The following is a 15246-nucleotide window of genomic DNA, read 5'->3' on the forward strand; positions in this document are numbered from 1 at the left end:
TAGGCATGGGAAGGGTCAAGAGTTCTGGTCTTAGATAGAATCCATTCATTATTTGTGATCCCTGTGAAATCAAAAAATATATGTGATATCAAAATTGTAATTGAATACATTAAACAGCTTACATTATAGGGACAACTATGATTCAAATTTGTGAATTCCAAAAATAAAACTCCGACCACTTTTGCAATTAGATTGTAATTATAATTGGTAATGAATCGGCAGGCATCAAACTTTGTGGCTATCACCCAAGGCTTATAGCCATTGGCTTTTTTGTAAACTTGACCGTTCACTGATATAACACTGGCCGGATGTAGAATTGTTGCATTGAAATATCCGCCAATCTGATTGCGTTTCATTACCTTTAGGCGGCAGGTATGGATCACAACCCACGACTGATTGTAGCTTTCGCATTCAAAGTTTGTCAATTTAAAGACAACAGCATCCTGCAGATGGAATCAGGTATTAACGACAATATATTTTATCAAACGTCACTTACATTCAATTCAATGCCATTTAGTAAAATGGCTAAAATACCGATAAATACTACGATTCGATTCATCCCGTCAAATTTTGAGTAACACTAAAACAAACTTTATGAATTGGATGCCGTTTTGTACTATTTTCTGGGCCTTGTTTCGCCTCGCTTCATTTCAACGAATAATTTTGTTATTAGTTTTAAATATTATAATATACAAATAATTTTAATTTGAAAGGAAGTATCTATGACCCGCTCTAATGGTCTCTATGATGTCTCTGTTATATATAAAATTATGATTTATATATTAATGAATGTTTTAATCAAAAAGTTAAACATTTTATTTGAACTGCAACTAAAAGGAATCTAAAACTTTTTCTAAGAATAAAAAGTTTAAAAGAAAACAAATTAGTTTTTGAATTACTTGATTCTTAAACCCAAAACAGCTAAAACTTTCTTCTTTTCCAGCCTCAAATTTCAAAGCAAATGATTGGGTTTAATTTTATGAATCGATAGTTGGATTAAGTTGTCGATTAAAATCAATGAAACAATTTTTTAAATACCTTCAATAATTATACCGATTACTTTAATGGGTATAATTGTTGTTCAGTTGTTCATATAGCCGTATCCGACTATCTAACCATCTGTATGAAGAGACAAACAAAGTTCTTCCAGATTCGAAAAAATCTGTCAAATATCAATAACTTTGTCATCAATTTTATAACTAATATATATTAAAAGAGTATACAAACTTTTGGCTCCTTCCAGACCTTTGTCTTTCTTTTCCCATATCTCTCTCAATAAGGTTTAGAAATTCTTAATTTAAAAAAAAAAAAATGAAAAGGACTCTCGTCGACGAGGATGGGATTCGAACCCACGCGTGCAGAGCACATTGGATTAGCAGTCCAACGCCTTAACCTCTCGGCCACCTCGTCACTATATCCTCACCTCGCCTGAAACCCTTCTTATCATTATACAAAGCAATAACCCCATTTTTCAAGAGGGTAGATCAAAGAATTTAGAAGTTGTATTATCATGCTTATGAATGGAAATTTCTTATCTAATTATACCCTTTAAATAGAAATAGGTAAGCAAAAAATAAGAGTTACTAGCAGAAGAGGGGGAATATTTTTCTGACTATATATTTTCGTGATCAGCATTATATATTTTGGACCATAGAGAATCACAAAGTTGCCAGCAAGTTTTCAATCTTTGCAGAGAACATCAAGCTCTTTATTTTTTACAGGGTATTTTCAAAGTCGATGTCATTATGTATTTTTCCAGCAATTTGTTAGGTTTGCTGGTTGACCGAAAAGTATGACAGAAGATTGATGAACGGAATAGAAACAAAAGTGTGATATAAAAAAAAGTTAAAACCATAATTTACTCACTATAAAATCCTAAAAATAAGTTCAATGGTTCGAATATTCCTTCACATATCTATGTACATCTTATCTTATTCAATTAAAAATGTTATAAATTCATTGAACAAGTCCACGATATGCATTTGCGATTAAAAATATTCAAATTACCTATTTAAAGATCTTTTTATCCCCATTCTGGCCTAAGATTCCCTTTATAAATGGCTTAAGGTTTCTTTTTTTTAGTTTAGTTCCCTAGACCCATAGTAAACATAATTAGTTAGAGGAATTTATGTGGCAAGTTATCTTTCCCACAAATCTTATAAACACAAAAACCACTTAGCAACTAACTAAGTAAGCTGGCAGAAGAAGAAGAGTTCCTTGAACCTGTTCTCCTGAATACAAGTTTCATATTCTCTCAAATCATATCCAGAGCAGGCCGTTCTCAGCCTTCACATTTTGCCACGCCTCAAAGCCACAAAAATCAATTTAAATTAATTTTTACGACCGGCAATGCCAAAAAAAAGTTGTATCCACACAAAACAAAAAAAAAAAGAAACGAGCAAAATGCAAACCATATTAAGTCATAAAAAAAAAAATGTGTGAAGACCAAAGACCAGGAAGAAGGATAAAGAAATTGACTTTGACGCTTTTTATGAAGGGCGCGTATAGTTTTACGATCATGAGGGTGTCTTGGTGGGTTTGGTTACGGGTTTCCATCACTATCGGGTTAACGGAGCATAAAATCTACCCAAAAGGCGTCGGCATCGACTTAAACGGTTTTACGAGTTACCAAATGAGTGGGGAAGGACTCCATACTACTCACTACCTTCTGGTACTAAATGTCTACCATAAAAGTCAAAAGCATAAAAAAAACACACACACACACACAACAAAAAGTGCCGAAAGAGTTCCCTTGATGAATTGTCGTCAGTGGTAGTCGAAGAAGGATTATGGATATCTGTGAGTCAGAAGTTATGATATGGGGGCCAAGAGAGAGGCTGGTTAAAGCGTTGCGCTAATTGAGCATAAATCAGCGTTGAACAATTTTTGAAAAATTTATTGCCAACTGATACTTTTGCTCGGCATTGCGAAATTCTTCTTGCCGAAAAAAAAACTTTACTAATACAAATTGCATCGACACTGAAGCGGAAATTTCGAGTCCAATGGCTTTCTCCCCCCTCCCCCCAGTTCTCTGGGCAAAAATAAAAAACTATCTTCAGTGTCGGTGGCGACAAAGTGGTCAACATGCCGCAAACTTTGTTAGTTGCTGCCGATGCCAAGCGGTTGAAAGAAGGCCACATGGAGTTGGAGTTTTGGGTAGGTGAGGGGGATGGGGAGGGGGGTTAGATCAAAGCCCAAAAAGTTCTGCGCTTTACGAAATTCTTTTAAAACATTTCATCCTATCTATCGCTATTTTTTTTTTCTTTTTTAAACAATTTAGCACAAGAATTAAAAATCGCCAACGCCGCGCAACGTGTAAAAGTTTTCACTCACCAACGCAAAAGGGAAAAAAGAATATCTATCAAACTAAATATTGGAATACCCTTTCTTCGTACAGAAAGCTATTTTCGTAGAACTCTTGTAAGCTCTGTTGTCTCAGTTTAACTAAGTTACTTCATTTGGTTAGGGTAGCATGAAAAGAGGGAGCAAAAAAAAAAAACTTTTGTACGCAAAGTTTGCCGGGTTATAAATTATTCCCGAAACGTCTATAAGGGGGAGGGAGGGAGAAGTTGGCGAGGGGGGGAGGCAGAAAGTAACCCAGGTCCTGGCTGGTGTATGTGGATACCTTTGGCACTCTTTGGCTTGGCACTTTTTTTTTTTTTAAGCCGATTTTCATCTTTCGTTTTTGGACTTTTCTTTTGGCCGTAGACTTTTGGCGCCAACGAGTTTGACTTGTACAAATTGCTGTGTCGACATCGACAAACACACACAGTGGCACACCCACACACACACACACACACTGACACGCACCCGCACGCATAGCATCCTTGTGTCGTCCTGGCAATGTAGCTTAGTTTCATTTTTATTCTTTTCTCCTCTCTCTCTCTCTCTCTCTGAGCTCTTATGTTTCTTTTTCTAGTTCCTTTTTTTTTTGTTTTTTTGTTGTACCTTTTTGGCACTAATGGATTATCTAAGCCTTTTAGTGGCTATTCGGTTGCCCTGGCAATTGCTATCTCTCTCTCTCTCTCCGTCTCTCTCCCTCTGACTTTCATTCATCGACAGCTGTGTTGCCAAAAATCTTGGCCAACAAAAGGGTAAAACGTATTTAACTTATTCTTATTCTAGTTCACTTCTTTTTTTTTTGGGGTCATCATTTCATATGTAAATTTTGTACATTTTAATCGGTTTATTATACCAAAATAAAATAAATGTATATATGTATGTAGTAGGAAAAAGGGTCAATGCTAGCCAATATTTATGATTATGAGAATAAACTGCTAATATTTATGTATCAAACTAATCAATGTAAATGTTTTCCTTATTGGCAAATCAAATTAACATATTAACTAGATTTAAGGTGAACAAGCGAATAAAGAATATTCAATATCTGTCCATAAATCATTCTATTCTCTTCTTATTTTATTGTTTGCCACAAAAATTTCGCATTTTTCTTCCCACCCCGAGCATTTGGTATATCCTCCTTACCAGGAGCAAAAGAGTGAAATGATATGTTTCTTTTATTAAAGAAGCTGTAAATGGATACCTATTAATATAGAAATTGTTTCATTGACGGATCTGGGGTGGGAGCATTGAAATTCCAGATACACCCCGAAATATCGATATTTTTAAGCATTTTTGCTCACCTTTTTCGATTGTTTTTAAGTCAAAAATAGTGAGTCTTTGGTTTAATTGATCTCTTTATACCTTCTAAGAAAAAATTCATAGATCTTTTCAGATAAATTTGGAGTCGGATATAACATTGATAATATTGTTGTAGTGAATAGCCATAGAAAGGATCCTTCTGACCAAACGATTATCCTTTCAAATTGAGAATTTCAGCAATAATTGTTAGAGGACTTAGTCCTAATTTCTCTTAATTAGCTTTATGCTATAATAATTCTTTACAAAGGGAAGGTGTGAGCTTTCTTCTTCAAGATCCCATTTAGAAATGATCCTTTTATAGTCTAATTATCTTAATTGTAAGCAAAACTTCTGCTAATTATACATGTAAGATGGAGTCCTCAAATGAGTCCCCAAATGTATTATATTATAGTTTATTAATTTTGTCTAGATTTCGACCTTATTGAAGTTAATCAAAAAATTTGTTTGAGCGGGGCTTCAGGTCAATCTTACTGATTTATTTGTAAGATTTTAAATCATAGGCAGCACAAAATAGTTTATTAATAGTATTATAAATCGTGCAACTAAAATCTCGGGTTCTGTGTACTGCTAATTTATCGGCTTCTTACTGCTGACTGCTGATACTTCTGACTGCTGAACACCGAGTACTGACTGCTGAACATCGACTGCTGAACTTCACACAATACCTCACAACTCCTGCTGGGTTGCCAATCTGCATAAAGGAGTTGTCACTAGGCTGCAACTACCTTATTCCATCTCACATACATATATTTATAGTGTTCCTTTGCTGCTTGGTAACTAAAACTCAATATTCAAAATCTTGATTCATTCTGTAATCTAACACAGTTCAAATGAAAGGATTGAGTCATGTGCATTTATGCCATCATACAATGTGCATAAAGCCACTTATTGTTTCTGCCAAATGCAATTCCGATTGCATTCCCAATTGCTTGCCCAACCGAACTCTGACTATCAGTGGCAAAATAGGCGCCAGACACAAACCGGCACACACATATGTAGATGACAGATGACATAGTCGCCAGGCCAGTCAGAATGGGAATCAGAGTCAGAGAGCTATTCACCGATACGTCCAAGTCGTCTGCATTTAAATATAAAATCAACTCGTATCTATATTTACAACAAACAATGACTGTCTGATGCACATTTCCGTATATACGAATATTTATAAAGTAACAATTACACACATTTGCACACAGCAACAGGCAACACATATTGATGAGGAGGAGTAGTAAGTATGTTCGTACCATCAGTCTAATCAGCAAGGCCGAGAATATACCACACCCCCTCAGCCTCCTCCCCATTCCCATGACATGTTCTTTAAGTATTCATTGTAATCACACACTCCACAGATAATAATGACCGGCAGAAACAACAAAATTTTCCAATAACAATATAGCGAAATATCTTTGCAGCATTCGCAAGTTCAATGTAACCATCAAATGTGCGGCTTCTCTATATGTACATAATACTTACATATACATATATACCTAGGTGCCTGATGTCTATGTATATCTATGTCTCTGTGTTGAAATGGTTGTGCATTACATACAAGTGTGAGCGGGTACCACAATTACACGCTCGTGCCGCCAAAGGCGTAGACAGGATTTCACTCCCATCAAAATAAGCAAGTTGAACCAACGATTTTACTTTTGAAAATAATTTTGATATCCAAGAACAATTTTCCCTCTCAAATGTTCTTTTTTCTCCCCAAATGGCCGATTTCCCCCACAAAAATTATGAGCAAGGGTACTAAAAGGATAACTCTGTTCTGTTCTGATTTGATTTTCATTGAATTTATTAAACATATTGAAATGAACTTTAAAGAATTTACATTTTAATTACTGACAAGATAAGTTTATTTATTCCGAAAGATCAGCTGTCGGTTTCATTTCACTCACTTGTCTTTAGTTAATTGATAAAGTAAAATTATGAAAGCCTCTTCGTTGCTACGCCCATGTTCACTCGTTAGTAGATTGGCAGTGATGTCGGAAATTGATAAGGTTCAAGCAACATGATAAGCGATTGACTTCACTGAAATATATCAAAAACCTATACCAAGAATATCATTAATATGGAGTTGAAATACATAGAATGGAGCATGTCAAAATTGTGGGTTTTAAATGGAAGACAGTGCGTATGGGTAATATCCCGATTACTATGGAACTTTAGCTCAATTATTTATATTAAATTGAAGACTAATTAAATTATATTAATTGCTCACTTGGAAAAAAAGGTTTATTAGAAATTAAGCTCTATAAAATTGTTAAATATTTTAAGTAGAATGAACCTACATTTTGATTATATAGAAAACGTATCCCATCAACTATATAGCACATTTTATATTCGAATCTGTCCAATTAAGGTATTAAGATATATATACATGTATAAGCAGTCCTGGATTTATGTGATATTATGTTTAAATAGGATTTGAGTTGATCATATAGAACTGAAAACTTTTTATTGAGGTATTTTAATGCTAATTGTTATAAAATTAAGTTTAAACTAGGAGACTTTAATAACAGTAGAGAGGATTTCCCCGCAAAAATGTATGAAGTCGAGATTTGTATCTCAAATTACCTCCCGGTTAGGATTCGAGTCTTTTTCAGCGCCCTTTTGACAGAGGAGAAAAGTTTTCGCAAAAGGAAAGAGAATGATTGCAAACACAAAAGAAAATGTAATATAAAAATACATTTTGAAAAGCTCACTTGCCCATATCCATATGGTGTAGAGGGGGGGAAGGGGGGGGGGGATGATTTAACCACAAGAACAAAGTGTTTAATTAACAGGTTTTATAATGACTTAAGTAGGTCAGACAACAGGCGAACACAGGCATGAGCATAATTTCCTAATGGACAATGAAGCAAAAATAGACATGGGGTGGGCAGGAGGTGCAAGGTGGGGGAGGGGCATCAACTTGTTGATATGGCAATAATAATGATGTGATGATGGCTATCAATTATGTGTTGTATAATGTTGTTGCTGGTAACCAAATTGTAATGTGAGATATATTAGAATCTATTTGTTCTCTCAGAGTTCATCCATGCACCTTACTCGTAATTAAAGACTAGAGTGGTGATGTAAGCTTAAACAAGTGTCGGTAAATTCGCTGCCGGGGGGGTATGGAGATGGGAAGAAGAAAGAAAATTGGAGGCTCGTCTAACAATTGAAGCGACAAACGTTAATAGCCTATTACCATATTGTGGTACCTACACTACACGTGTATATAATAAACGAAGGATACATCCATTTACACATAATATGGGACCCAAGGACACTCCGTAAAACGGGCAGAGGGGGGGTGGTGTCCTCCACCTACCCCATTTAGCCGTCGGCATGCGAACGCTGTATCCCTCACAGTTGAGCAAAAGCCGACGCCGAAACGAAGTCAAAGTCAAAGTGTGACGGAGCAGCAGCAGCAGCAGCGGCTCCCTACGCACGTATTCAAACATTCATCCAACCAGGAGGTCCGTACAGGATCCAACCAGATGGCAATTAAACAAGACTAACTGCCAAATACAACCTATTGGAGCCGAGTATGCGATGCGCAGACTCCAGAATTTCCATTCAACGGCCACACCCACCAAGGAAGCCAACAGCTCCAGAGGCAATATTAACCAACTGTTAAACGGCCGACGACAACCGAGTCAAGTCGCGGCCCAAAAGTGTGTCAAGAAAGTGCGCGCACACACATGTATGTCCTATGTACCTGGCAAGTCCTTGCCCATCTACCTTCTCACTCACACTCACTTAATCTAAGGGTGCGAGTGAGCTGGCACACACAGTGATGTTTGATTTGAGGGTTGAGTAAGGTAGAAAGAGAGAAAAAAACCAAAGACTTGGAGCAAAAAAGGTTTGTTCGTTTCTATGTGGGGGGTGGGGTGAGGGTAAATGTTTGACACAAAGAGAGCAATCGCCAAAGAGCGTCGCCCAAAAAAAGAGAGAGCAATTGTGGAGCGTAAGTGGAATTGAAATGGAATCATACAGGTGGCTAGACAGGATAGAAGAACGCAAGAACGTGAATTTTCCGTTTTTCATTAGATTGGTATCTTAGCCACACTTTGTAGGCTTTATTTTAACTTCATTTAAGTTCGTTATCTGTAGTTGTTAGTCGGCCTTTTTTCTTAAAATCAAAAGCTTTTCGGTGGAATTTCAACACCTTCCTCTGTAAATATTTCTCTTTTTCTAGCGTTTTTTTGTTTTTGTTTTCTTCTTTTGGCTGCGACGCAATAGCGGCTGAAACCACGTTTTTGCGCTAATTCATGAGGTGTCTGGAAATGTGTGTGTGTGTCGTGCTCATAGCCACATTAGGTAAGGTTAGGTTTTCAATTTTATGGTTTCTATCTATCTTTCGCCACATATTTCTCCCCCAATTGCTTTTTGACTTGAATTTTAGTTTTGCCATTTGCTCTTATCGTTCTCTTTCAAATGATCATGCAGCAGCCGGCTCTCGCTCTCATTCTGATCTCACTCTCGCGCGCTCTCTCTCTCCAAATTGCCTGCCCCAACTATCATAGTGATACCCGTGGACCTCCCGCCTGCTCCCTCCTACGCTTTGTTTACATAAACCGCGCTCGAGCATATTTTTTTTACTATTTTTTTGTTTTTGTTTTTATTTTTCTTTTGCATTTGTTTCCGCTTTCTTTGCTTTTGTTTTTGTTTCTCTCTTTTGTTTTTTGTCTAAAAAAACTGGTTTGCTGGTTTTGTGCTTTGAAATATTTTAGTAGCATGTGGTTTTCCTCAATTCTCATGGCATGTGTTTATTTTTACGCTTTTTATTTTTTTTTTTGTTTTGCCTATTTATTGTGCTCTTTGTCTTGTCTATGGATTTGTTGTATTTGTTTTATTTTTTTTTGCGCTATTCTTCTTTATGCTGAACTTGAAAGACCACGTGGTTTTATGTGTGTGGGGCAATTTTTATATGTGGATGCCAAGTGTGTTGTTGTGTGAGCGAATGTGGATGCCATTTGGATGGAGAGCGAACACTGGGGGGACTTGGGCATATCTCGTTGTATCTTCTAGCGGCACTTCAGGAAGTGCTTCATCAAAAATTTACATATGCGCCACTCTCGATTACCTCTATTTGCATACGTATGTATTTACCTAGCCCCCTTCCCCCATCCCCCCTTCGACAACACCCGCTGTTCCACTCTTAGAGAAGAATTTCATGGCAGCTTCCGTCACTGACCGCAATCGAAAGACGTACTACTTTCATCAAGGAGAATTCAAATGGTGTTTGAATTGGGTTTGGAAGGGGCAGGGGGTGGTGTGGTGTGTGGGAGGGGAAGTTCGCGTTGCGTCAATATTCAAGTTGTACTGCATTTTGCGGCTGCATCAATTACGTCGTTAAATTAATCAGTTCGACTTAATCTCAATAAATTAGAGATAACGCTTACGCGATATTTTGCATTTTTAATGCCACACGCTACCGGGGAACCGGTACAGAAAACAACAACAACAACAACGAAAACTAAAGGCTTGGTCTACGCCCCGAGAGTACTACGAAAGCTTGAAAGCCTTCAAATTGCTGCTAGTCGTTTCTGATTATGTGTAAGCGAGTGTATGGTAATAGTGTGATCATATTTGGGGGGCTCGTTTTTTAGCTGTCTATAATTGTGTATGCATGTAGTATGTTTCACTGTATAGGTGTCTTTTAAACTTTTTGATTATAGATTATCAAAAGACCACTCTCGGATCTTGTTTTGGCTTCAATACCGTTAATGCTTCAAGTTGTTCGCGCCATTAAGTGATACAAGTTTTTTTGTTTTTATTTTGGTGGGGCTTTTGCGTATTTCCCAGATGTTTTTTTCCAAAGAAGTTTTTAAAACTACTATAAACTATGGTTTAAACTCGAAATATCTAAAGTTATGATTAAATTAAATTGATTTTCTCATGCTATAGGCTACAATCTCTAAAACAATAAATAATTTACAACAAATAAGGGGAATTTCAAAACAAAAATGTTCTTTTTAACAAATATCAAAAGTTTTTGGAATGTGAAATCTAAAATTCTTAACTGATTCATGGCTAAAACATAGTAAATACATATATTTAAGACTATAGAGTTTAAATTTCAGATCAATAATTGCTTTTTTTCAGCTGGCGTTGCAGAAAGATGAAAAATTTGGTTATTAAGAACATATATTTAAAAATTTATACTAAATACGTTATTCATACGAACTGTAGCTGCTTAGACCCCTTTAGAAGTTTTTACTTGAACGTCTTAAAGTTTCTAAACTAACGAATAACCAGCGAAATGGGCACCTAGAAATTTCCCTTAGTTAAATATGTTATTGAAACCTATAGATAATATGCATTTGTAAAGAATATGAATAAATATGAAATGAGCCATCATCCCCGTAATAGATTCGCAGTGTCTAGTTGTGAACAAGTTATGGCAACAATCGAGTTTAAGGCTTTCGACTTGGCTTTATAAATTGTTGAGCTAACAAATTGTTAGTAACAATGCACGAATTCTACATTCTATATGCGATACATTTATAACTGCGAACAAACATTCCGCACACACACACACACACACACACACACTCATATAATTCGAAAGACTGGTAAACAAACATCAGGCGAGTCGACATCGAGTAACTCCCCCCCTGCCCCTACACCCTACACATCCTCATCCTACTCCACTCCGTCGAGACATTAAGGCAGAAATTATAATTTTTTGAAGGCCAGATCAGCGAAACAGGCAGAGTGCTCCATCTCTAATGGCAATTGCGCCGACATAGCGCTAATTTTTTTACTACGTCGTCGTTTGTATACATAGAGAGTGGGTTAGAGAGAGAGAGAGAGATAGAGATAGAGAGAGAGCTTAGAGTTGAGTATACGTAGATGGAGGAAATATGATCCCCCCTAAGACTACCCAAATTGCTATTCGAATTCTTCTACAACGTCACAAGAACCACCGACCACCGACCACTGACCGCATCAACTTTCGTCACTCTTACTCATTCTAATTGGTTCCTCTGGCTGGAGAATTCTCCAACAGAATGATGGAAAGTACGACATTTGGCTCACAGTTGAAACCTGAGTTTAATGTCTTGCGTGTCTAGCCGTCAAATTTGGCAGCAATTACGAGACGACGGTTTTTCAAATGAGCCACGCGCCATGCGCAGAATGGAGCTTCAATATGTATATGGACAAGTTTTCAAGCCGTGCGGAAGGGGGGAGGTGTGTCGATGATCGAGGCGTTTCTGCAATACTAATGAAATATGTCGATGTTTGATGGGTTAGGCAATAAAGTATAACTTCATAACAATTTAAATAATTAAAGATCTAAGAATAGGACAATTTGAAAGAAATTTGTTAGTAAATTTCAGCCCATCTGCTTAATTTATAAATGCGTTCGCTTGTAATCATTTCTAATCCACCTTAAGGAATTTTTAACATCGGATATATTTTAAAGATCCATAAAATAACTGCGTCTAGACTTCATTAGCAGTGTAATTTGTGAAATTTATGTGGCAGGCCACATTAAGAAAAACATACACACACACACACACACCATAAGAGAGACTCGCATAGTGCTACAACCAGTCTAGGGAAACTGAAAAACTGGTAAAGCCGACTGACTAACTTGGCTACTTCTCGGTATCAAGTGTTTGCCTTAAAATATAAACGAATCGTTTCATTATGCAAAATTGTGTTCATCAGATTGGATTTAATAGTCAAAATTCTTATTGTTCATACAGTTGTGTTCAAAAAAAATAGAAATGCATTGAAAATGTGATAAATCAATTTAGAAAACAAATCATAGATGCAAAAATTTTCAAAACTAAAAGTGCATTAACTTTATTTTGGGTCTCAAATCATTTATCTGAGTTGAGAAACAAACTGAAAGATCACTTTTATTTTTAAACAACAAGAAGGAACCTTTCTAGTACGAAAGGTTTCTCCCTAAAAGCAGTCGCTCTATCACATTTTAGGAATGTTCTGAATATTGTCATCCAAATACTCCTGAAATTCTACTTGGATATCTCGTGTATGAGAAAAAATCTGTTTCTTGGGAGATTTAACAGCTCTATGTGTTTGATATAAAAATTGACGATCGATTTGAAAGGGTATGTGGAGCCTTTTGAAAGAGTAACACAAGTGCATATATTGAAAACGTGCAACGTGGTCATTATCAGCAAAATGCATTTTTGGGAAATTTTCCATCACGAGACAACACACATACCCACTTACATGCTTATGTCTGTGTGTGCGTGTAAAAAGCGCGAGAGAATATATGAGAGATAACAACTGCTTACGTTTCTTATCAGCAATGCCATGCAAAAAAAAAAAAAAAAACACGAAAAAAATCCCCCCATACTCCCTGGCAACTTAGGACAATTAAACGATGCAGTTGTGATGCCCCTCTGAAATAGAATCTAAACTAAAGTGGAAGAAATAGGAATAGAAGAAATTTAAATTTGAAATATTTTATATATACAAATGTAAACTATGTATGGTTTTTATTTATTGCTATTTATGTGTGTGTGTGTGTGTGTGTGTCGTTGTTGTATTTCTACAAAAAACGTAAAAATGAGCGCCAAAAAGAATGAGCGGGTTTTTTTTTAGTGTGTGGAACTTGTTGAGTTAGTGTGCACAATGGAGTGTTCAGACGTTTTTTGAGCACTTAAGTCAATTTTTAAAAGTATAAATATTATGCCAAATATTTTTATGCCAATTTATAGATTGTATATTGTTGCTCGACTTTGAGTGTATATAACTTTTAAAAGAAAAACGTTATTGATAAAACTGAAGATGAAATTAAAAAAGTCGGTCAGAAGATTTGTTTTATTATAAATTTATGTGTGTGTCTTAAAATCTGTATAATTCTGCTGTGTTTAATGAGGTACTTAGCATACTTTTTGGGGCAAAAAACAGGTTTTTTACCGTGTAGGCGAGATGCCACACCCATTTTGTCGAAAAACAATTGCAAAACATATTACTTCACACAATGATAATTATTGTTAAACATAGATTTTTGAATTAAATGCTCAAAAAACGACTGTACACCCCACAGTGCGTGTGGAAGCCAACAAGCTTACGCTCTCCTCGCCCCACTAACGCTCTTTATTATGCTTACTCTCTCTCTCTTTATCTCTCTGTGTCTCTCTCTTGCTAGCAAATTGGGGGCTGTCTTCGGTTTTGCCTTCGTAATACCATTCGTAGGCATTTACTCACACACACACACACACGCATACATTTTTTGCGCCACTCGGCGGCTGGGCGAATATACAGTTTAGTCCGGCGAATCAGTTGTCAGTTCGCCTCCAACTAGAAAACAGTTAAACGAAGTCCGTGCTTAAGCGTTTGGGGTTAAAAGCCACGAGGTCGTTCATCGTTCACCCTTTGCCCCCGCCCCACAATAAGATCGATCATGCTTTCGTTTGTCTCTTTACACCGCCTCTTTCGTTAACTAGAATAAGAAGAAAAGTGAAACAAAAATCACAACATGTGAAAGAAATGTGCATTAAAGAAGGAATGATAAAGAAAGCGCCAAAACAAACTACAAATGATTACGATTTTGCATACACAAGAATAACTAAAGTAACGCGTAAAAGAAACTTAATAATAATACAAATAAAAACAAAACAATAAAAACAAAATCCGCCAGAAAAAAAAAACTACTAAAACAACAACAATTGCCTCTTTTGAACACACTGAGAAATCTATAGAAACGATCTTAAATCGTAAATAAAATTTTATAAAAATTAGGAAACAAAATTGACAACTGCCCCCCAAAGAATCAGTTAAACTCCCCAACTTTGCCAACTATATGCATATACATACATACATATGTGTGTGTGTGTGTGTGATCTTCGTTGTAGTCACGTTGCTTGCGGGTTTGGAAATGTATTAAAAAATTTCCCACTCACACACACATATGAAAAAGACGCGCGTACACTGTAAATGTAAATTGGAGTAAAAAACTGAAACGTGTTTATATTAAAATTGTATTCATTTGAACTTTAAACAAATTGTTATAAATAATTACATATATATACACACACACAAAGACACACATGTGTACATATGAATGTACGCAGCTTTCATTGAATTCTCATACGAATTCCAATTAAGTTTTTTTGGTGTGTGCGCCTCCAATTGGCATGAATTGATGACGTGACGTGATCGCGAAGCTCTCTCTCTCTCTCTATCAATGTGTCTTCAAGCTCTTCCTCTCTCTCCCTCTCACTATCTGTTTAAGTGGCTCTCTCTTCATGCTTTTTTATTATAAGCTCTCATTCCTACTTTGTCCTCTTCCTCTCTATCTCTCTCGCTGTCTCTTCTTAATAGTGTACGCGCGAGTGCTCTTTGGTTATTTTATTGTGTTTATATGTTTGCTTTTGTGTTTATAATTATTATTGTTATACATATATATATATAATTCTAATTTACAAATTTGTCTATAGCTTAAGCAATAGCAACAGAATAACAGAGAAAATAAAAAGGGAAGACAACAGCAACAACAAAATATTACCGCCCACAACAACAACAACAACAACAACAAATATTATGCTGTAACCCTTCTCGCAACTCCCCCGCCCCCCTCTGTAACTGTGCGTGTGTATGTGAGCAAAA

General features: G+C 36.3%; 1 long non-coding RNA gene and 1 other non-coding gene across 2 annotated transcripts; one reads left to right on the forward strand and one right to left on the reverse strand.

Annotated features, from left to right (window-relative positions):
* Positions 1 to 1328: 1328 nt before the first annotated feature.
* Positions 1329 to 1410, reverse strand: Trnas-gcu. The gene has a single exon. It is a non-coding gene; the product is annotated as a tRNA-Ser (tRNA).
* A 12442-nt stretch (positions 1411 to 13852) lies between these two features.
* Positions 13853 to 15120, forward strand: LOC124459701. The gene is made up of 2 exons (XR_006953739.1): positions 13853 to 13994; positions 15078 to 15120. It is a non-coding gene; the product is annotated as an uncharacterized LOC124459701 (long non-coding RNA).
* Positions 15121 to 15246: the final 126 nt, after the last annotated feature.

This window comes from Drosophila willistoni, chromosome 3R, assembly GCF_018902025.1.
Source record: "Drosophila willistoni isolate 14030-0811.24 chromosome 3R, UCI_dwil_1.1, whole genome shotgun sequence".
Classification (NCBI taxonomy): Eukaryota; Metazoa; Arthropoda; class Insecta; order Diptera; family Drosophilidae; genus Drosophila; species Drosophila willistoni.